This window comes from Crinia signifera, chromosome 1 (genome assembly GCF_055691185.1).
Source record: "Crinia signifera chromosome 1, ASM5569118v1, whole genome shotgun sequence".
NCBI lineage: Eukaryota > Metazoa > Chordata > Amphibia > Anura > Myobatrachidae > Crinia > Crinia signifera.
The window spans coordinates 9,583,905-9,607,760 of NC_139217.1; positions in this window are offsets into that span (position 1 = coordinate 9,583,905).

Consider the following 23,856-nt stretch of genomic DNA (forward strand, 5'->3'; position numbering starts at 1 on the left):
TATGTCCACTTCACAGTCAGCCCCTTCCGGCAACAAATCGGGGGTCACTGGTGGGAGCACGCTGCTCACATCCTCCAGCAGGTCTCATGAGCAGGTTCCATGATGACTGTAATAGGCAGAAGTACCTTTTCCTGGTGGGGCAAACTGCTCACATCCCTAGCCTCTCCCAGCAGTTTAAACTGGGTCTTGAGGGGTTATATCTCCGGAGCAGGTTCCACAACGATTGTAGCAGGCCGGGGTACCATTTCCATGAGGGAAACCCCGGTAGGCTGGGTCATTGAGTCCAGAGCTGGTGATAGAAGCTGTTCTAGTCGATTCCTTTCAGCATTTGCCCAGCGACACTGCTCTTTCCACCATGGGGTATCAAGCTCTTTACAATCATAGGCATATTGCTGCACTATCTCAAAACAGTCCTTCAGGTCTCTCAGCAGCAACCAAGGAGTCACATCAGGACCAGCATAGAAACTCGGCACGATACATCCGAAAACATTGCGCTCATTGTTTCGTGCATAGGTGAGCCGCTTGATCATCTCCCTGCGGGAATTGTTGGGGCAGGAGATACCTTGCAACTGACATTCTGTAGTGAGTTCTTCTGGGCTCATAAGGCTAAATGGATAATCATCACCATATAGGTCAGAATACTCACTGGGCTCTTCTGGTGCTGTAGGGGATTGGTACTCTGCAGTCTCCCTGACTGACACACATCCTAAAATCTCCCAGGTGCTAGCAGAGATGTCACCTCTCTGAGCATCGGCTGTAGTGTCCAGGGCCAGCTCATTACTCACAACCAAGCTGACACTCACTTGGCTTCCTCTGTCTGCTTCCAAGACAGGGAACTGTGCATGACGCGGTCCGGTGAAATTCGCGTCAGCGGTCATTTGGGAACTCTGTCCCTTGTTAGGCTCCCCATGATTTATGATCATGATTTATGATTTAACAGAGTCCACATCATGATCCAACACATTATTTACTTCCACAGACAGTAAAAGTTCAGTACGAAGCCCATCTCCTGCTAACTAAGTAGCCACGGCAGATAAAGTCTCACGTAAAGGTTCGCCATCATGATGCCCTGTATCATTCTCCACTGGTTCACCAACAGCGATCAGGCCTATGAGCCTCACCAGTTTCAACTGGTACTCACGCTCGGCTTGATGCTCTGCAGTCTCTCGTACGGCTTTCCGCTCAGCAACCTCAGCCTCTCGTTTGGCTTGGCGCTCCGCAGCTTCTCTGTTGACAATGGCTTGGTAATGCTGCCCCAGCTGCGAAGCGAATACTGGGTTCACATTCTTCATTTGCCGGATAGCAGCTAGAAGGTAGCTCTGCAGTGTAGACTTGCCCGGTCCAGCAGAAGTGTTTGACCCTGGCGGGGCATCGTTTGTAATGTCCACTGCTGAATTAGCCCCTGGGTTAGGATTGTCCATGGACTGGTTCCCTCCAGCAGCTAGAGTCCGATCAGCATCCACTAGTGACTGAATCAAACGTTTTCTACTCTGGCCAGACCAAGGGATACATATACCAAGGGGGTCATATACACATGACCGCCAGGTCATCTCTCCTCATCTGCTGGTAATCAGCCATCCTGAGTCTCACACTTGTCAAATAAAAAGATAGGAAAGAAAAACCAAGAGAAGGGAGGGGGGGCACAGATAGCAATCACTGTGTGACTTTTAAAACTATAGTAAAGCTCTGAGTTCTGATTCTGGTGATGTGGGTATTTCTCACAAAATTCTACCCACACTCACTTAAGTTCTTAAAGAGAAAAATTAATTCTCCATCCCACCGCTTGCCACCAAATGTCACGGACCCACCGGTCGTCTGCCCTGATATGTCAATCTGAGCAGCTCCGGCCGTGACTGGGGTTCACTTTGGACACTCGGGTCCTTTCTTTGATGTACACTGGCACCAGCCAAAACCTGATTTTAGCGCCTGAAACTGCGCAAGGGGCAGCTTGGCTCGCACCTGACCACACAATACAGTATAAAAATAAGGTAACGCTGACCACTCTTCGTTGGCTTACACGTTCTAAGAATCACAAAATCAGAACTGAGAATATGTATTATTTATTCCTAGAAATTCTACAGAGCTCTAGTGAAAAAATGGTTACAAGATATTACAATAATTTTAAAAGTACACACACAAGATAAATGCAATTCAGAAATAAAAGAGAATAAAAAGAACTGACAGAACCGTATCTTACACCTAAATACAAATTCTGACGTGGGGGGGGGGGGTCCACAAGAAACAAGCGGTCGCTTCCAGCTCGGTGCTGCTCCGCAAGAACTACAACTAGGTATTCAAAGGTACAGAGGTTTTATCTGCAGCCTCCCTCATCCCTCCCACCCTTGGGATTTTTAACCCTTCTCATGCTGATCACTAGGGCATGTCCATAGATATGGGACCTTTCACATGAAGAATGTGTCTGCTGTTTCCAAAGGGATTGATAACTGGCAGGCTCCACTGATAAGAGGTCTAAACTGGGTGGGGGAGACTGTCCTCTCTTCTGGGCCATGGTCTATGAGGGGTCTCAGATCTTTATCTGACATCTTACCTTCCAAGGATTTCTACAGATGGTCAATCTGAGGGAATACAGACCTCAAACTCCCAGGGTCACCTACAGGTTACCCACATAATACAAGACATGTCCTGATTCCAAACATAATAATCACAGGAGACATAACTTTACAAACAATATCCGACATACATTGATCGAACAGATAATCATAACAGGAGGCATACTTTATTTTGATCGATCACCTGATCTGATCGTTACATAGAATAAGGCCCATAGTGAGTAAAATTGCAATATTTGCGGATGACACGAAGTGTAAGGAAATTAACTCAGGAGAGAATGTGGAAATACTACAAAGTGAGTTAAATAAACTGGAAAGGTGGGCGGAAAGGTGGAAAATGCAGTTTAAGGTTGAAAAATGTAAGGTAATTATGGGAACAAAAATGAACAAGCTACTGATAGGCTAAATGGAGTTATTATAGGAAATTCTGTTGTAGAGAAGGACTTGGGGGTCATCATAGATGAAAAACTGGGTAATTGTGCACACTGCTCAAGTGCAGCAGCAAAAGCAAACTGGATACTGGCATGCATTAAAAGGGGGATGAATTCAAGGGATGCCAATGTGATAGTGCCTCTTTACAAGGCATTGGTGAGACCACACTTGGAATACTGTGTTCAGTTTTGGGCACCGCACCTTAAAAAGAACATAAATTCATTGGAAAAGGTACAGAGAAGGGAGACTAAGCTAGTAAATGTCTCGAATCACTAGAATACAAAGATAGGTTAACCAGGCTGAATAGGTTTTCACTGGAGAACTGGAGGCTGAGAGGTGATATGATTAGTATGGTCTAATACAGGATTGGGAATCATATGGAACTGGGAGATGATTTGTCACTAACAGGCCTATACTTAGGACACGCGGCATCTACTGAGGCGCGGGGAAAAGAAATCCCATACTGAATTAAGAAGATTCTTCACCATTCTGGAACTCATTGATGGTGGGGTGATTACAGCAACGACTGTTGAATTTAAATCAAAACTGGATACAATTTTGGCCACTAAGGGAATCCTATCGATATGACTTACTCAAGTCAGTAGTTACAGGTTAATTAGGTTGAACTCGATGAACTAACATCTTTTTTTCAGCCTTAATTACTATGTTACTATGTTACATACTTAGCCCCATATCCCAAATAAAGCATAGAATGTATGACCGGAAGTACGATGTCCGATCCACGGCTTTTAATTCTGTGTGTCAACTGCCATGGATCGTAGGACTTCTGTTCTATGTATGGCCGCCACGAGTATCGCAGGACCTGGAAGTGCATCTGCGTCCCATTGGATGCGCACCTCCTGGTCTCCAGCGTGACATATAACAGCTTGGCGGCCGTGTGAAATCTGGACCAGTAAGTAGATGTGCGTTTCATGGTGCGCACCTCCTGGTCTCCAGCGTGACATATAACAGCTTGGCGGCCGTGTGAAATCTGGACCAGGAAGTAGGTGTGCGTTCCATGGTGCGCACACTTCCTGGTGTTGCGCTTCACATACAGGACGGGGTATCATTCAAGTTCCAATGTTACACAGGCAGAAAGGTACCTAGACAGTGTATTAAAAATTTCTATAAGGTCACCATTATATATATATATATATATATATATATATATATATATATATATATATCCTGGATGGGGCTGGCACACTCAGTTACAGATACATCCGCCTGGGGTTGCACATCAGTGATATCCCTATGACAGGGTCACAAATACAGTCCAAATAGAAAAAACGGCACTCACCAGGGCTTCAAACTTTACAGCAAAAGGATTTTTAATCCATAAATCAGGAACGGATTACAGGCATAGACTCTGGTCGACGTTTCGGCCACAGAACGTGGCCTTACTCATGACCGCCTCGTTCAGAAGACACACAGGTGTTCCTGATTTATGGATTAAAAATCCGTTCCTGATTTATGGATTAAAAATCCTTTTGCTGTAAAGTTTGAAGCCCTGGTGAGTGCCGTTTTTTCTATTTGGACTATATATATATATATATATATATATATATATATAGTGTACGAAGTGCTGGCACTCTGTCCTTCCTGGGTTAATTACCGCAGTGCAGGAGAAGCAGGTATCATAGACAGTGAATAACCTGCACCCATCGGGTTTCTTACTGGATTAATAATCACTCAGACGCCAAAGCTTTTAAGCAACGTTTCGGGGGTTTATTCCCGTCCTCAGGCTTGTTACAAAAGAAATACAGTGCATACACTTACTTAAATACCATCTCCATCAGGTGTAGCCGTTTTCCACGCCCTCTGCTCACCTGCAACTTCCGGGAGCGCCTCTCACTCACTCCCTCAGCTGTGAACGGTGACGTCAGGCTAGGTCAATAGCACCACCAATATGTGTTACATATAAGACAGAACTGTTACAAAAAAAGGAAAAACAAAAGATTTTCAGTGAAAATATATACATTACATACAAAGGTGTATATACAACAATGAGGAACAATAAAAAGCAGAAAGGAGACCAATATTATAGCGAATCTGTAGTGCTAATATCATGTAATTTTTACACATCGCTAAGCTGATATATACTCATATCGTTGATCATAAAAATATGTTATAACTAAGATGATCATTTAACCCCTTGGGTTTCAAGGTTCCAAGGGTGTGGATCCATTTAGTCTCACATTTCAAAAGCTTAAGATGTCTGTCCCCACCACGGTTATCGTCTGGTATGTGGTCTATGATCATGTGTCTCAGATTGGCTAGGCTGTGCTTGGCTTCTGCAAAGTGTTTTGCAATCGTTTGGTCCACCGATTTACCATTGATAGCCGCTCTGATGGAACATCGATGCATCCCCATGCGCTCTTTGAATGTGCGCATGGTTTTGCCTACATAGCAAAGCCCGCACGGACATTTGATCAAATAGACCACGTACGCTGTGGAACAGGTTACATTAAATTTGACATTAAACCTTTGACCTGTATGAGGGTGGCAGAAATTCTTGCCCACAATCATATGACTGCATGTCACGCAGCCTGTACATTTGTGGCAACCCACAAATTTCTTAGTAGTAATACTCAATTGCCGGGTGACATCAGTATGAACTAACCAGTCCCTGATGTTCCTCCCTCTCTTATAGCAATTTCTGATGGTAGAATACTTCAAGCTCTTAAATTCTGTCTGCGGTGTTATACTGTTGGACCCAATTCATGGAATCCATAGTTGTCTGTTGTACTTTAGATTTAAGGGTGTCATCTCTAGGCATGACTTCAACTCTTTCTCTTGCTGAGCAAATTAATTTGTTATTATATCCCCTGTCATGAAATTTCATCGACATATCATCCAATGTCGACTTCGGGGTGTTAGGATCACTGGTGATTCTCTTAGCTCTCAAAAATTGAGAAAAAGGAAGACTGCGGATAGTCAACACCGGATGAAAACTATCCGCTCGCAGCAGAGTATTTTTATCAGTTTTTTTGGTGTAAAGGCTAGTCACAATTTGATTATTGCACACACTGATAGTTACATCTAAGTAGTCTATGGATTCCAGGCTCATAGATGACGTGAACTTAATTGGACAGTCTTGTGTGTTGACATGTTCAAGTAAGTCGATAAATTCATCGTGTCGACCTGTCCAAAAGAGTATCACGTCATCTATGTAGCGCTTGTAGTACAACACCTTATCTCTCACATCTCTGTTTAGAAAAAGTTTTTTATCAATTTGTGCCATAAAACCGTTGGCGTATGTGGGTGACACATTCGACCCCATCGAGACCCCGGTGAGTTGGAGATAATATTTGTTATTAAAATAAAAAAATTCCATTTTAACACTAGCTCCAACAGCTGTATGAAAAATACTGGGTCCGGGCCTTTGTACATGGGGTTGTTAGAGATCAGGTTTTTAATGGCTAATAAGCCATCAGTATGCGGTATATTCGTATATAAGCTGGTGATATCTAGGGTAATCAACCAGGTGTTATCTGGAATATCACCCAGCTCACGTAACGATAATAGCAGATCCGTGGTGTCACGTAGGTATGTGTCACCCGCCTGGACGCAAGGCTGCAAGAAGTAATCTAGGTACTTAGAAATATTGCTGTATAGTGAGTCTCTTGCAGAAACAATAGGGCGTCCAGGCGGGTTAACCATATCCTTGTGGACTTTGGGGAGTGTGTATAGGAGAGGCACTCTGGGGTTGTCCACTTTAAGAAAATCAAACGTTTCCTGATCTATGATTTTATCTATAAAAGCTTTGGTTAATACCATATCAATTTCCTTTTTAAAGGCATCAGACGGGTTATTTTCTAACAAAGAATATACGTTGGCATCACCCAATTGTCTATAGATTTCATTACAGTATTTGTCAATGTCCATTACCACAACTGCCCCCCCTTTGTCGGCTGGCCTTATACAAATGTTTTTATACTCACTCAGATTTCTGAGGGCAGTCCATTGTTCTTTATTCAGGTTGTTCCGAAATTTCTTCCTTGCAGTTGCATCCTTGTTAACTTGTACATCCAGAACACGCATAAAGGCAGATATGGCAGTATTTGTGGAATAGGGATCAAATTTGGATTTGGGTTTGAATAGGTGTTTTGTATTGTCCACTGGGGTGACAGGTTTGTCATTAAAAAATTCACGAAGGTGGAGTTGTCGCTGTAGAAATTGGCAATCAATTTTCCAATCCAAGGTGTTAAAGTTGGTTGTTGGCACATAGCCCAGGCCTTTGTTAAGTACTTGTAATTCCAATGTCGACAGATTTCTTGAAGAAAGAATATAGACTACTTCGTTGTCTTGCGTCCCCTGGCGACGCTTTCTACAGCGACAACGGTACTTATGTAATATCTGTGCTCCCATTTTTCTTATGAGTCCTCATCCTCTCGCGGGGCTCGCTGCACTCGCCACGCTTCGGGCACGGTGGCTCGCTGCGCTCGCCACACTATATAAAATCTACTCCATGCGTAGTTGGATAGTAGGGGTATGAAAAAATGGGGTGCATTTAACATGGGAGCCCAGATAATACATAAGTACCGCGACAACTCCACCTTCTAACTAGAGACGCCGAGGAAGAAACATCTCTGCTCTAGATGCGCAGAGTTGTTTCTTCCTCGGCGTCTGTATTCAGAATGATTTCTGGCCAATCAGGAGCCGACTTTCTCGGCTCCTGATTGGCCAGAAATCATTCTGACTAGAGACGCCGAGGAGGAAACATCTCTGCACCTGTCAAATTCCTGTGAGCCGGGTACCAGATGGGAGCAGCGCTGTCACCGGAGAGGATGCCAAGGTCGTCGCCGGGGACCAGGTGAGTAGGATTTCCTTCCTTAGGTACCCCTGGGGACTACCTCAGATCCTGGACCCCGGATTCTTCAGCCCAGGAGCCCCGGAACCAGGACCAAGGCCCCGGAACCGGACTCTTCTGCCCTGGAGCCCCGGAGCCCGGACCCAGGATCCAGGGACCGACCTACGGGCTCAAGGTAGGTAAGTATCAGTGTGTGTGTGTGTTATGTGTGTATTAAAGTTTTATTTTACAGTGTGTCAGTGTGTTTTTGTTAACTATTTTTTGTACTGTAGAACTACAAGTGCCAGCGGGCCCTTTAATGCCCCGCATGCTGGGACTTGTGGTTCTCCAAGTCCCAGCATGCGGGGTAGGCTTGCTGGGACTCATAGATCGCCAGTATAAAACAATAGTTTTTATTCTTTTTTTACACAATCCATCAGCCCGATGCCCACCGCCCAGGGGCATCGGGGACAGCCCCGGACTATCAGCATGGGCTGGTAAGTCCTGGAGGGGGGGACCCCTTCTTTGGGGGGGTCCCCACTTCCCCAGGACCCCTGCCCATGCTGACCAGCCAAAGGGGTTAATGCTTTGGCCGCGGGAGCTTATATAATAAGTTTCCCCCGGCTGTGGCATTACCCTGCTGGCTGGTTGTGTCCGGTGCTGGTTCTTAAAATACGGGGGACCCCTAGTCATTTTGTCCCCCGTATTTTGGGAACCAGCGCCGGACCTTGAGCCTGGTGCTGGTTTCATGAAATCAAGGGGACCCCTATTTGTCGGGGACCCTGATTTTATGTCACCAGCACCGGCTCAATGAGCCCAGGGCTGGTTATACTCTGGCGGGGGACCCCGCGCTCGTTTTTTTTTTTTTCATTTTAACCGTTTTTTTTTATTTTTAACACCAGAACCCTGCACAGAACATTGCGATCTGTGCAGGGTTCTGCCTATTTCGCCAAACAGAACCTGGTCTGAAATTAGTGCGCTAATTAGACACCTAAAAAGTGCGATTTGCAAATGCGCATTGCAGTAAATAAGCTACTTGTATACTGTTCTGTACGAAAACATCTGGATGCGATAAAAATGCGAATTAATCTCGCACTTTTAGTCAGCATACCTTAACGCACATAATATGCGATTTCTGTCCCTTAGCGCATCCTATTAAATATGCGTTTTGAAGGAAAAATGCGATATCGCCATTTTTTGGACTAATTAACACCAAAAAACGAAAATTGCATACCATAGAATGTCACCCCAAGTGTTTAAATAAATGTCACAATTTTATACCACTATTGCTGTGTTTCCATAGGTGGTAGATGGATAATTCCAATAGTATTCCCCCTCCATATACGGTACCCAAAATTGAAAAGAGAGACAGATAGTGCAGACTGTCAACAGATAACAATTTTAATATGGAGTACACTTACAATAGGGAGGGATAATAAAACACATGGATCTCCTCAACCCGGGGCAATACAGGAACTGGAACAGTCACAGCAGCAGGGCAATCCAGTCTAGATCTGGCAATAGTCCTTCTCACTGGGTGTCCAATATACACGAGTCCCCGGTCCAGAGTCCAACAAACAGTAGGTTAAGATAACGCCAAACGCGTTTCGGATCTAACTGATCCTTCGTCAGTAGCGTGCTTAACCTTATCATACAGACGCTTTAAATACCTTTTCTAAACTGCACTTGTTTCCGTGTTCCCGGCGGAAACAGTATGGCCGTGCGTGTCAAACAGCCAGTAATGCGTTCCACAATGTTAACTGGTGGTGCGCACATCAATGACATGGAGCGTCTTTGCTCATGATGCATTTTTAAAATGGCTGTGCGTTCTGATAAGTTGGGAATAAATCCACTGTTAAGTTTGAGGATAAATAAATGACACGTAATTACATATTTATCCAAAATAATATATTATACAATATTGCTTAATTCCAGACAGACAGAACAGGACAGCACAGCATCCAAGAACATGTGTAGTGTGAGGGAGAAGTGTAAGGGGCAGGGCCCCAGCACTTCCCACACTGCTGTCGTCACATCATACAATTTATACTTTTTAAACTATCTATCTTTGGCCACAATAGTATGGGGGTGCTTTCATATATGGTGACAATGCTAACTATTTAAATCATTACATATATGGAAGAACATATTTAGTACTGGTCAGCAGTTCTAATCGGCTCTCTGACGTAAACATGTTGTAATTATACATTCAAGCTATACATTCACTTCACGATCTCTTCTATTGACAGCAACAACTGGTGATCCTCATAATAGCTTGTTGATTGGTCATTGATGGACAGGAACAGGTGATAGTAGCTTGCAATTACGATATGTCCCATTGATATGTCTTGCTGGCTTTTCACACGAAATGTTTGTACATTGATGCAACAATTAATATAATCAAAATCCAATTTATCAGTCCCCACTTTTTGCAGCAATTTAGAAATCATTTCTGAGTCCATTTTGTCTTTCAATAAAGGCTGCGTACGTTTCAGTAGGCGGTGGACTAGTCACTGTCATCATACGGATATCTGCAGTCTTAGAAGTGAACGCATTAGTGACTGTTGCATTTATTTTCTTTCCACACAAACGGAAGCATTTCAACACTTGAGGGGTGCACAATATAAGCATATATATATCCCAATACCTATTGTCTTGATTCATAAACCATTTTATTAGAATCTTACTTAGAATAAACCCATGTATTTTTCTTTCTGTAGAATCAGCTTCATCCCTTAATATGTATAATTATCGGTCTCAAAAATATAGAATTATCTCTATAAATGATCATCTTTCTTGTGGATACCATATGTTCAGCTAAGTGTAAGTGAAAAGAAAATTGTTAATTATCACCCTATCTTTTCATCATTGTATCAATTATATAGTCAATCAATGGATATTAGTAATATTGTCAGTATGTAGGAACAATACGAATATGATAAATAGACTGTCGACTAATATCTTAGACTATTATACTCATTAAACCAGTGTCATTAGCTTTAAATTACTTTTCTCTTAATTGAACCTTAAATCGTGAATTCACTTATAATATCTAATAGTTCTTGTGCTTTTCTTAATCAAAGATGTTTTTCATTTAATTTAATGTCAGTAGTATGTTGCACTCCAGAGACAATAAGGCCATTGTACTTATAATCACTTAATGTGATTGAGACAATGTAAATTCTCAAACTATAGCAATTTAATCTATATCTATAGTAAATCTAATTTTGTGTAACATTATCTACAGTACGTCAGTAACCCTAGCTATGTGCAATGAACACAGACTAGAGAAGCTATTGGTAATACCAGGAAACTTGAACCAAATATCCAAGCTCACAACCACGCTCCAGGATTGGACAGCCTTTTCTACATGTATTTTTTATTTTTTTATTTAGAGCATGGAGTTTCAATATGCTTTAGTACTGGCTTTCCTACCTCAGATCTCCTTCAAGACCCTAGATAGGTATTCCACTTACTGTGTGTGCACGGTTGCGGTTCTCCATTCTAACTTCCATCTGTTATGACGGATAACCCAAATTTGGGTTCTGGCTTGCCCTATATGTGAGCACACGTGATCTTCACGGCACACACTATTGTCCTGAGGTGTAGTCTGTGAACAGGTCACAATTCCCCACACTTACCAATAGTCGCTCTGAAATAAGACAATATTTCTTTAGTACATATAAAACTACCTTTTGACCATAGGATAATGTTTCACACAATAGATTTTATGTACAATACTGCTGCAATCCTTATATCAGCAGAGAATTCATCTTCCATTTCATAATGGATACTATTGTTACTGAATAACTTTTAATAATTGTCTCTGTACAGTGCAAATACTTACTGTCTTATCCCCACTAGCAGTCTAGATGTTTCTATGAGGTAGCATAAGGCAAATCTTTTCTGTCTGACTATTTTGTAGATTTAACTTCATAATTTACATATTTTGGATTTTATCTATAAAACATTTAATAACATATAATCAATAATGTCTCACACATGATAAGCCCTAAAATGTGGATGTCAGTGGTGCAGATGTTATGCTAATCTGGGATGAGCACAGAATTAACCCTTGCTCTGGCTCGCAGGTCTGTAAGAAGTTGACTTCAACCTGAATTGTGCTTCTGCAACTGAGGTAGTAAAACCACAGTATCCTTTAATTCTGACCCTGTTACCATATCCTGTGTCAGCAGGCACTTGCGCAGGTCTTTGACTTCGCCATTAATAGCCGCCTTTCTAGGGCAGACTAGCTCCACCCTGGTTTTTTGTAGTGACCCAAAGTCCAAACTGAATCAGGATTCTGGTAAGAGGTGATCTACTAGAAACACAAAAAATAAATTAACTTTGCACATTATCCGAAACTAAAATACTGTATGTTGCGGTCGCAGACCATACAAGGAATCTTATCAAGGCATATATACTTATGAAATAATACTTAGACATTCATTTTTCCCGTTGGTGTTATGTAAATAACCATTATTTGAATGTGCATGGTTATTGTATAACAAAATAAAACATTGAAAACTGCACAGCAGCAGTTATGTCATTATAAAACTAAAAATATATTTATTACATATATCCCCTGTTTGTTTGCACTATGGTTCGCCCATGGAGCAAACAAAACACTTAAGAAACATATTTTTTTTTAAAACAATTAGCGTGTAATTAACCATTCAAATATAAAGGAGACAATAATTATGAAACTTGGGCATTATTCATACTATGGAAAAAGATTAATCCACTAGCATAGTTATAAACCAATTAATCAAGAGATTGCATACCACAGTTGTCAATATAGGCTATGACATAATTTCAAGTATCAATGTTTGCGAGGAAGCGGTATTACAACTAACGGTCAAGCTGTGATTGGTAGTGATTTTTCAACAGCTCTACTTAGTCTGAAGCCATTAGACTGGGCCCTTTGAGGTGCTGTAAAACACTTGTGGCACCTTATAAATAAAATAATAATAATAAAAATGATACAAAACAGACTATAAAGTTCACAAGCTACACCTGAGCAGCTGTGCTCCCAGATACAAGAACAATGACAAGTGAATAAGGCAAAACCCAGAAAGCTTATCTGGAGAGAACATACAAACTAAACACAGAACATAAAAATTCAACAAAATCCCAAAACAGGAATGAGCCACTCTATGGCTTGTAACAATGTTCCAGTAAGGTATCAGTGTTCATATTAGGCTATGAAGTCACATATGAAAAACAATAGTAATCCGTGTTTTGTTTTTACATTCTAAGCAATCTGTATACTAAGTCATTACACTAGGGATGGTCTAAAAATATACCACTGAACTTTTAAGTACTGACATAGGAAGACTAAATGCACACATAATGTGGGTTTGTGTACATATCACATATTTCTTGCTTTAAGGAAAAATTCAAGTACAAATAATCAATTAAATATAAGAAATATCTTATCTGCAAACAGAATGTAACTGTACTTTACTTGTGAATTTAAAAAGAGAACAGAAATAGCAGTCAGATCGTATTTCTACTTGACTGAGGAGACAGAAAAAACAAATGTTACTGTCACATAATGGTTTCAAAAACAAATGAAACATACAATTTTAAATACTGATCAGATTTCTAAAAGAAAAAAAAAAAGATTTCAAATTTAGCGCTTTTGATCTTAAAAAATGATTCTTGTAGCTAGCTTCGGCTTCCGTCACATGCTTTAACACAGAGAGACATCACTCGATTCACACACTGGTACTAAAATAGTGCAGCACCGTGACCTGTTTGACCTGAGTTCTCACATGCAGTTGGTTAAATCAGTACATGCTCAAATGTTAAAACATTGCACTTACTGAATGTTCAAATACAGTTAAGTAGTAAAATTCACCAAATGCAGAGCACACAATTGCATACGTAAGAATTAGGCATTCACATGAAACATTACAAATTACTTTAGACACATGACATAAACTTATGTCAAGATTTCTTAGATAATTTTAGTTTGTTACTTTTGAGCTCATGAGCGTAACCCAATACATTTGACTCTGTTTATTGGTAATAAAGGGAAAAACTGAATAAAGATATAAATGTATTTTCCTGGCCAGGATACATTTTCCCATTTTACCAAATTGCAGACTTCAAACATAAGGCGTATTAGACATTTTTACTTTCTCAGATCATGTTGTTTGATCTGGGCACACATTTATGTATTCCTAGGATTTTAAAAACTTTAATTTCATTGTAACTAGTTACTTTAGATGGCATGTTTTATCTGAATTTTTATACTGTCTGTCTTTAAGATACTTACCGTATTTATCGGCGTATAACACGCACTTTTTCCCCCTGAAAATAGGGGGCAAATGATATATGCGTGTTATACGCCGATATATGCGTGTTATACGCCGATATAGCATGTTAACCATGCTGAGCCTCTGCAGCGTGAGGGAGCGCCGGAGTGGGCATCGCCAGAGGGACAGGCGGCAGGACGCCGCACACAATAAATACGCTGGTGCAACACTGGAGCGGGCACATGCAGAGGGACAGGCAGCCGGACGCTGTGCAGCGTCCAGCCGCCTGTCCCCCCGCATGCACCCGCTCCAGCGCCACACCAGCACATCATGTGCAGCGTCCTGCCGCCCGCCCCTCCGAAGGCACCCGCTCCAGCGCCACACCAGCACATCATGTGCAGAGTCCTGCCGCCCGCCCCCCCCCCGAAGGCACCCGCTCCAGCGCTACCACACTATCATATTTACCGGTATTCTGTGCAGCGTCCAGCCTGTACTTATGCGAGGAGGCTGGCTGCCAGTGTCAAAGATGGCTGCCGGTCCTTATTTTGCTTCAAAGTTTTTATTTAGAAATTTAACTTTTTTTCCTGAAATTTCCCTTTTAAAATGAAGATGCGTGTTATACGCCGATAAATACGGTAATTTTATTCTTAATTAGGTTACATTGATTTTTTAAGTTTAAAGCTATTTTAATATTTAACCTGTTATGATTATCTTAACACTTCTTCTTAAGTTACTTTAGTTTAATTTGCTTTATTAAAAAAAACTGTATACCACATGTTACTTCAATTTAGAATAGGCTGTAATTTTGATCTAGTTAATAGATGATTACTGAATTACCACATTCAGAACAATCCAGTTCAATATCCGAGCAAGACGTCTCTTGCTAAGACCTATATGAACTAGAATAAAACTTCAAGCTGATAGTCCCAGACATATCTCATTGAAGTTTCATAGGTTTTAAAAACCCGTACAAATTAAAGGCTTATATTTTATGACACAATAGTCATTGTACCTATCACATACTAGAGCTGACTTCCCGTCACTTACTGCGATTAAATTACATCTATTTAAAACTTAATTTTAGTGTTCCAAAAAAAAAACATAGAACCGTTAAAATATTGTAAGACACAAGAGCCCTAATATTTAACGTGAACCACAGTGACAATTGACTTTTTGTCACACACTGTGATTAAATTAATCTTTTCCTTATTAACAGCCTATAATTTATTATTTAGAAAATAGCTACAGTTTTAATAATAAGTTTTCCAATTTAGAATAAGAATAAGCAATATCACATAAGATATATCGTGTCACCTACCGTCCACATCAGTCCACCTGCCATTCATAACGCAACTTTGCAATCATATTATAGTAAAAAAAAAAGCTTTTTCTCACCTTGTGTCTGTAGAAGTTGCGTAGAATGCAGCAGGTAGCCTGATGTGATTTAGGCAGGAACGTCGGAGTCACCATTGATAAGTTGGGAATAAATCCACTGTTAAGTTTGAGGATAAATAAATGACACGTAATTACATATTTATCCAAAATAATATATTATACAATATTGCTTAATTCCAGACAGACAGAACAGGACAGCACAGCATCCAAGAACATGTGTAGTGTGAGGGAGAAGTGTAAGGGGCAGGGCCCCAGCACTTCCCACCCTGCTGTCGTCACATCATACAATTTATACTTTTTAAACTATCTATCTTTGGCCACAATAGTATGGGGGTGCTTTCATATATGGTGACAATGCTAACTATTTAAATCATTACATATATGGAAGAACATATTTAGTACTGGTCAGCAGTTCTAATCGGCTCTCTGACGTAAACATGTTGTAATTATACATTCAAGCTATACATTCACTTCACGATCTCTTCTATTGACAGCAACAACTGGTGATCCTCATAATAGCTTGTTGATTGGTCTTTGATGGACAGGAACAGGTGATAGTAGCTTGCAATTACGATATGTCCCATTAATATGTCTTGCTGGCTTTTCACACGAAATGTTTGTACATTGATGCAACAATTAATATAATCAAAATCCATTTTATCAGTTCCAAGACGGTTTGCTATGCGTTCCAACACCGGGATAACGAGATAATATCAAATATATCAGTCATAGCATCACCATTAGGAATTCGCATTGACATCATACATAGTAGGTATTTTATATATACATAAATAAATAAACAGAATAAAATGAATTGCTTAAAATACAAAGTGAAACATATAATGTTTACACGTGAATACAATAATATAGTCAATATATAAAATGGAGGGATGGTCATTATTAAGACAAGAAATGCTTAAGTTCGAATTCACCATTTAACCCCCTGGACCGAGGGTGTCAAGCCGGGGAATCCATCTCATTTCTGTCTGAGACAGTCTTTTTTCAATGTCTCTTGTAAGCCATCTAGGGGTTATTACTTGAATACCACAGAAATTGATTAAAAAGCATTCCTTAGATTGATGGTGAATTTTAAAATGATTAGAAAGACCCTTTCTGATATTATATATGTGTTCAGCTAAATGCACTTTTAAATGGCGACTGGTCTTACCAACATAAAATAAATTGCAAGAGCATTCTAATAAATATATAACATTCTTGGAATGACATGTTATGAATTCATTTATCAGGTATTTTTTATCTTTAACTTTGAATTCAGATATCTTGTGGTGAGGATTTTTTACAGATTTACACATAAGGCAGTCGCCACATCGATGGAATCCTTTTGTACGGATACTCTGTCGCGTGGTGTTATCGATGGTACTTTTCACCAGATGGTTTTTCAACGATTGGGCCTTTCGATAAATAAAAACCGGCTTAGAGGGGATTAAATGTCCCAAGATGGGATCCTGTTTAATCAAGTGCCAGTTTTTATTGAAAATATTTTCAATTTTAAAATTAATATTATTATATTGTGATATAAATGCCCACTGGTATTTACTATTTGTCTCATTCTTGGGTTATTTTACAGTTAATAGATCATTTATCTCAATGGCTTCAATTCTTTATTTAGCTTTTGTGAGAACTTCTGTGGAGTAGCCTTTTACCTCCAATCTTTCTTTTACTTTGTTAATTTGTTGTTCACAGACCAACATATCAGAACAATTCCTTTTAATTCTAGTGAATTGTCCGAATGGAATACCGTTCAGCCAATTTTTATGATGTTGGCTGGTTGTTTCGATGTATCCATTAGAATCAGTTGGCTTTCTGAAGGTTTTGGTATTGATCTAATTGTTTTCAACATATATAGTTAGGTCTAAAAATGAAATTTCTGACAGACTAGTGTTAAAACTTAAATGAATAGAAAAGTCCTTAATATTTAGGTTCTCACAAAAAGTTAATACTGTCTTGACCATCCCTCCAGATAAAAAATATATCATCGATAAAATGATACCAGAGCACCAGACCCGCCACCAGCTGTCCGCCACACCAAACATGCAGATTTTCCCAATGGGACATGAATAGGTTGGCGTAGCTGGGGGCGAATCTGGTGCCCATGGCGGTGCCCACACACTGCAGAAAGAAGCTTCCTTCGTGATAAAAATAGTTATTAAGAAGGATAAAATTGATACTTTCAAGGATAAAATTCTTTAGGTTACAGGATAGTGGTGATGATTCTAAAAAATATGAGACAGCCTGTGTACCTTTACTCCTCTCTATTATGGTATATAGAGTGCTGACATCAGCACTACATAGTATGTCGCCTTCTTGCCAGGTATAATTATTTAAATTTCGGAGTAAATGTCCTGTGTCTTTTAAATATGTTAGAGTATTAGACACAAGGGGTTGTATGTAATAATCTACAAAAGCCGATAAATTACTGGTGAGGCTGTTGCACCCTGAGATTATAGGCCTCCCTGGTGGTTTGTTCTCATCTTTATGGACTTTAGGTAAGATATAAAGTGCCGGTACAGTGGGTTCCTTAATGTTCAAAAATTCAAACTCCTTTTTTGAGATGACTTTGTTATTGAGGGCTTGAGTCGTAAGTTCCAATAGGGCTTTACTTATTTAGGTTGTGGGATTATTATTATTATTATTATTATAATCTTATTTATAAGGCGCCACAAGTGTTTCGCAGCGCCGTACAAAGGAACAATACAGGGAGACAAAACTTGGCATAACATCACTGGGATAACTTTTAAGTTTTTTATATGTCCCACCTGATGACAGTTGTCTTTCAATTTCTTCTAAGTACTTCTCTTTCTTCATCACTACTACCCCACCTCCTTTATCCGCCGGTTTAATTATAAGTGATTTGTCATCTTTAAGTGCTTTCAATGTAGAAAAATCTTTTTTTATTTAAATTGCACTTTTTCCCATACTGTGTATAATTTTTTTCTAAAACTTTATTAATTTCATCACACACTATTTTATTAAAACAGTCTAAAAAACTCCCTCTGCAGTGTGTGGGATAAAAACTTGATGGTGGTTTAAAAGGTGTGCAATCACTTGTAGAGGGGTTATTATTGTTATCCTCTTTTGATTCAAAGAACTGTTTAATTGTTAATTTACGGATAAATTTCTGCACATCTAAAAACAAATCAAAACTATTAGGTTTAGAGGAAGGTGCAAATTTGAATCCCTTTTGTAGGATTTTTATCTCTGACTGTTAGGTCACGACCTGATAGATTGAATATTTTTCCTTCAGTTTCTTTAGAGGGGATAGAGTTATGGGTTGTAGTGTTGGTATTTTTTCTTTTTTTCTTTTTATTCTTTTTTATACCTGCCCTTTTTCCCCTCTTAGAAGTTTTTTTCTTCTTTCTATCTATTTTTAGTGCCTCCATTGTTTCTGGCGGTCCTGGTCTAAAAAAGGAGCAAAGTGGTGGTTTCTGGAATTACCTTTGTAGTTCAAAGGAGTGAATCTATTTGTTAAGTCTAAATCAAAATCATCTTCCTTATCAAACCTCTGGCGATATGGGCGTCTGGGTGTTTCCCATCCTTCTGGGTCTCTAATGGGAGTATTTTTCTTATGCCATTTATGGTGTTGTTTTTTAAAATGCGGGTTATATGGTCTTTTATTACTCTCATACACTGGTAATTGCATTCGGTCCTCTCTCATGTTAAAAGTTTTTTTCCTCCACTGTGGGGCTTTCTTATAAGGTGTTGTGTACTTTCTGGGAAATTTGTTGGTTATTGGGTTCACTTGGGGTGGAACTGGTTCCATATCTTTATTATGGTTGATATCTCTTAGGAATTTTTTTCCTTTCCTTTCCCTCAATTCCCTAGTACTTTTTCCTATCTTATCCAATAGGGATTCTTCATACATGGCGAAGTCTTCTATGCCCTTAAATGGTTTTACCATCTCCTGAAGATTGGCAATTTCTTCATTCAAAGTTTTAAGGGTACTACTCCTTTCTTTAATAATTAGATTAATTAATGCAAATGAACACTCATTTCGTATGGTGTCCCATTGGGTTTTAAAGGAAACATCTGTTGAATTAAATGATGGTGGCTTATTGATCTTAAGCCCTTTAGGGACAACTTTGGAAGATAGGTAATGCTCCAATGTGACCATTTCCCACCATATTTTATTTTCTTTCATCATTACTGATTCCAGTTTGAAAAACACAGATCCTAAATTCTCATCACTAATGTTAATGTTCTCATCGTGTGAGACAAAGTGTTTTTTTACCAACTGGTTGCGAATGTCGCAGAATGAGAACATATTAGCAGCACTTAACACAAACTTGAATGAGGTAGACAGTATAGACAATAAAGTGACTTAGTGCTCAAGTGCGCTTATATAAAAACACCATATAGCAGCTAGATATACAGATCTCATGGTGCCATCCAATAACACCTGAAAACAGAATGCATACAATAGAGAAGAGACTGTTCTCCAGCGCTTAGGAGGTTCACACAGGATAAAACACCAATCAAGTGTTTAAATAAATGTCACAATTTTATACCACTATTGCTGTGTTTCCATAGGTGGTAGATGGATAATTCCAATAGTATTCCTCCTCCATATACGGTACCCAAAATTAAAAAGAGAGACAGATAGTGCAGACTGTCAACAGATAACAATTTTAATATGGAGTACACTTACAATAGGGAGGGATAATAAAACACATGGATCTCCTCAACCCGGGGCAATACAGGAACTGGAACAGTCACAGCAGCAGGGCAATCCAGTCTAGATCTGGCAATAGTCCTTCTCACTGGGTGTCCAATATACACGAGTCCCCGGTCCAGAGTCCAACAAACAGTAGGTTAAGATAATGCCAAACGCGTTTCGGATCTAACTGATCCTTCGTCAGTAGCGTGCTTAACCTTATCATACAGACGCTTTAAATACCTTTTCTAAACTGCACTTGTTTTCGTATTCCCGGCGGAAACAGTATGGCCGTGCGTGTCAAACGGCCGGAAATGCGTTCCACAATGTTAACTGGTGGTGCGCACATCAATGACATGGAGCGTCTTTGCTCATGATGCATTTTTAAAATGGCTATGCGTTCCAACACCGGGATAACGAGATAATATCAAATATATCAGTCATAGCATTAACATTAGGAATTCGCATTGACATCATACATAGTAGGCATTTTATATATACATAAATAAACAGAATAAAATGAATTGCTTAAAATACAAAGTGAAACATATAATGTTTACACGTGAATAAAATAATATAGTCAATATATAAAATGGAGGGATGGTCATTATTAAGACAAGAAATGCTTAAGTTGGAATTCACCGTTTAACCCCCCTGGACCGAGGGTGTCAAGCCGGTGAATCCGTCTCATTTCTGTCTGAGACAGTCTTTTTTCAATGTCTCTTGTACGCCATCTAGGGGTTATTACTTGAATACCACAGGAATTGATTAAAAAGCATTCCTTAGATTGATGGTGAATTTTAAAATGATTAGAAAGATTGTGCGTAGCCAAACCCTTTCTGATATTATATATGTGTTCAGCTCAACGCACTTTTAAATGGCGACTGGTCTTACCAACATAAAATAAATTGCAAGAGCATTCTAATAAATATATAACATTCTTGGAATGACATGTTATGAATTCATTTATCAGGTATTTTTTATCTTTAACTTTGAATTCAGATATCTTGTGGACTATATTATTGTATTCACGTGTAAACATTATATGTTTCACTTTGTATTTTAAGCAATTCATTTTATTCTGTTTATTTATGTATATATAAAATGCCTACTATGTATGATGTCAATGCGAATTCCTAATGTTAATGCTATGACTGATATATTTGATATTATCTCGTTATCCCGGTGTTGGAATGCATAGCAAACCGTCTTGGAACGCACAGCCATTTTAAAAATGCATCATGAGCAAAGACGCTCCATGTCATTGATGTGCGCACCACCAGTTAACATTGTGGAACGCATTTCCGGCCGTTTGACACGCACGGCCATACTGTTTCCGCCGGGAACACGGAAACAAGTGCAGTTTAGAAAAGGTATTTAAAGCGTCTGTATGATAAGGTTAAGCACGCTACTGACGAAGGATCAGTTAGATCCGAAACGCGTTTGGCATTATCTTAACCTACTGTTTGTTGAACTCTGGACCGGGGACTCATGTATATTGGACACCCAGTGAGAAGGACTATTGCCAGATTGTTGCACGCCGTCCGGGTGTCCCTGCACCCGGACGGACGGCGAGTACTGTGTCATCTGACACGGCGGGGGACGTTGCCGGGCAGCGTCCCAAGCCTCACTCTGAGACTAAGCGTCGGGGCGTTGCTAGGCAACGTCCCCGAGCTTCCGCCCGGCGGCCTGCAATGCGCGCGCCTGACGTCAGTCAGGCGGCGCGAAATTTGAATAAATAGCCGGCGTCTGCTGGGCACAGACGCCGGTTATAGTTTTTGCTTACCTAAGCAGTGTGCTGTGCTCCCTGGTCCCCTGGGTCCTTGGTCCCAGCATCCTTTGTGGTTAGTCCTTGCTGCAGTCCTCCGGGTCTCCCAGCCTGTCAGCTGCTGTCTGCCTTTGGATTCCTGTGTTCCTGCATTTCCCTGGACTCCTCTGCTGTATTCCATCCTCAGCCTGTGAGCCTGCCGTGGACCCACAGCTTCCATCTTCCGTGGGTCACGTAAGTGCTCCAGTGGAGCTCAGGTCTTTACCTTTTTGGTTCCCCGTCCCTCCGTGGCCTAACCCCTCCGTGGGTTTTTCCTTGGTTATCCTCTTTTGTCTCGTTGCCCCTGTCTTTTGGTAGTTGTTCCCTCGCCCCCATCTGTCACTAGTGTTCTGGTTAGGCAGGAGTGTCACCGTTCATCCTGATCCCTGCTTTGGGAGTCACGGTCCCTTTGGAGTGTTTTTTGGGGACTCCCTTCTACCCGCTGGTGTCTGCGACTTGGTCGCACTCCCCGTCTTGGCCTGGTGCCTGCAGTTAGGGGCCAGTTCCCAGTTAGGTCCAGTAGTCAGCTTATCCTCTTGAGTATTCCCCGTTGCGATCGCTTACCCCTTGTCACCCCATAAGACCTGGCTGCATCGGGGTCGGAGCGGGCTTAACTCGCTCCTTCGAACGCGGCGGCCACAGGTGAAGCCTAGCTCCGCAGGGGTTTGCCATCTGCCTCGGGGACTCAATAGAGAGAGTGTAGGATCCGCTGTGGCCGTCCTAACCGGCGGTCCCGGCTGTGGGCTCACGCCCTGTTATCACTCCGTCTGGATCCCGCATTGTCCCTGGTGCCCAGGCCAAGGCATCGTAACATTATAACCGGCCAGAATAAAGACAGGTCTCCTCTGTCAAATACCAGGAGGGATAGTTATTTGTGTCATTTGGTATAATGAGAACCCCTTCCCAGACATTTTCTGATCAGCTTCAAGGGCTTACTCAGATGGTCCGGGAGTTGTCCTTGAAGGTAGCGTCCCAAGAGCAGAGGACGCGGCCTCCAGACGCAGGGGGTTCAGATCCCAAAATTAACTTGCCTGATCGGTTCTCTGGAGACCGCAAAACCTTTTTTAATTTTCGTGAGACCTGTAAGTTGTATTTTCGGCTCAAGACACGCTCATTCTCATCCGAGGCCCAGCGTATTGGACTGGTTATCTCTTTGCTCCAGGGGGACCCCCAGACCTGGGCCTTTGGATTGCCTTCGGACAGCCCAGCCCTGGCCTCCGTAGACAGTTTCTTTAGTTCTCTCGGGTTGTTGTATGATGATCCTGACCGTGAAGCCTCAGCAGAGACTCATCTTAGAGCCCTTAGGCAAGGGAAAGACCCAGCCGAGGTTTATTGTACTGAGTTCCGCCGATGGGCGAATGATTGTGGGTGGAACGACCCTGCATTATGCAGTCAGTTTCGGTGCGGTCTTTCTGATGAGATCAAGGATTGCCTCATTCAATACCCGTCACCTAAAACATTGGACAAGTTAATGGAATTAGCCATTAAAATTGACCGTCGCCTCCGTGAGCGGAGGTCGGAACGGGGCTCGCTCACTCAAGTGGTGCCCTATGTTCCGATGACCCCTGAGGAAAGTGAGGAGCCCATGCAACTTGGGGCAGCTCGCATTTCCCCGGAAGAAAGGGCTCGTCGATTGAGCTCAGGTCTGTGTTTATACTGTGGCTGTAAGGGTCACATCTTGAGAAATTGCCCCAATAGGCCAGTAAAAGGCCGGGCCAAGTGAACGAAGAGAGGGTTCACTTTGGCCTCCAGCTCTTTTCCTCTCTAGATTCCTTACTTATCCCAGGGCATATTTCTTTTCAAGGGGGTAATTTTTCGGGGTCAGTATTTATTGACAGCGGCGCAGCTGGTAATTTCCTGGACTCTTCCCTTGCCCAGAGTTTGGGGATTCCTCAACTCCAGGTTCCTATCCCCATTACCTTATG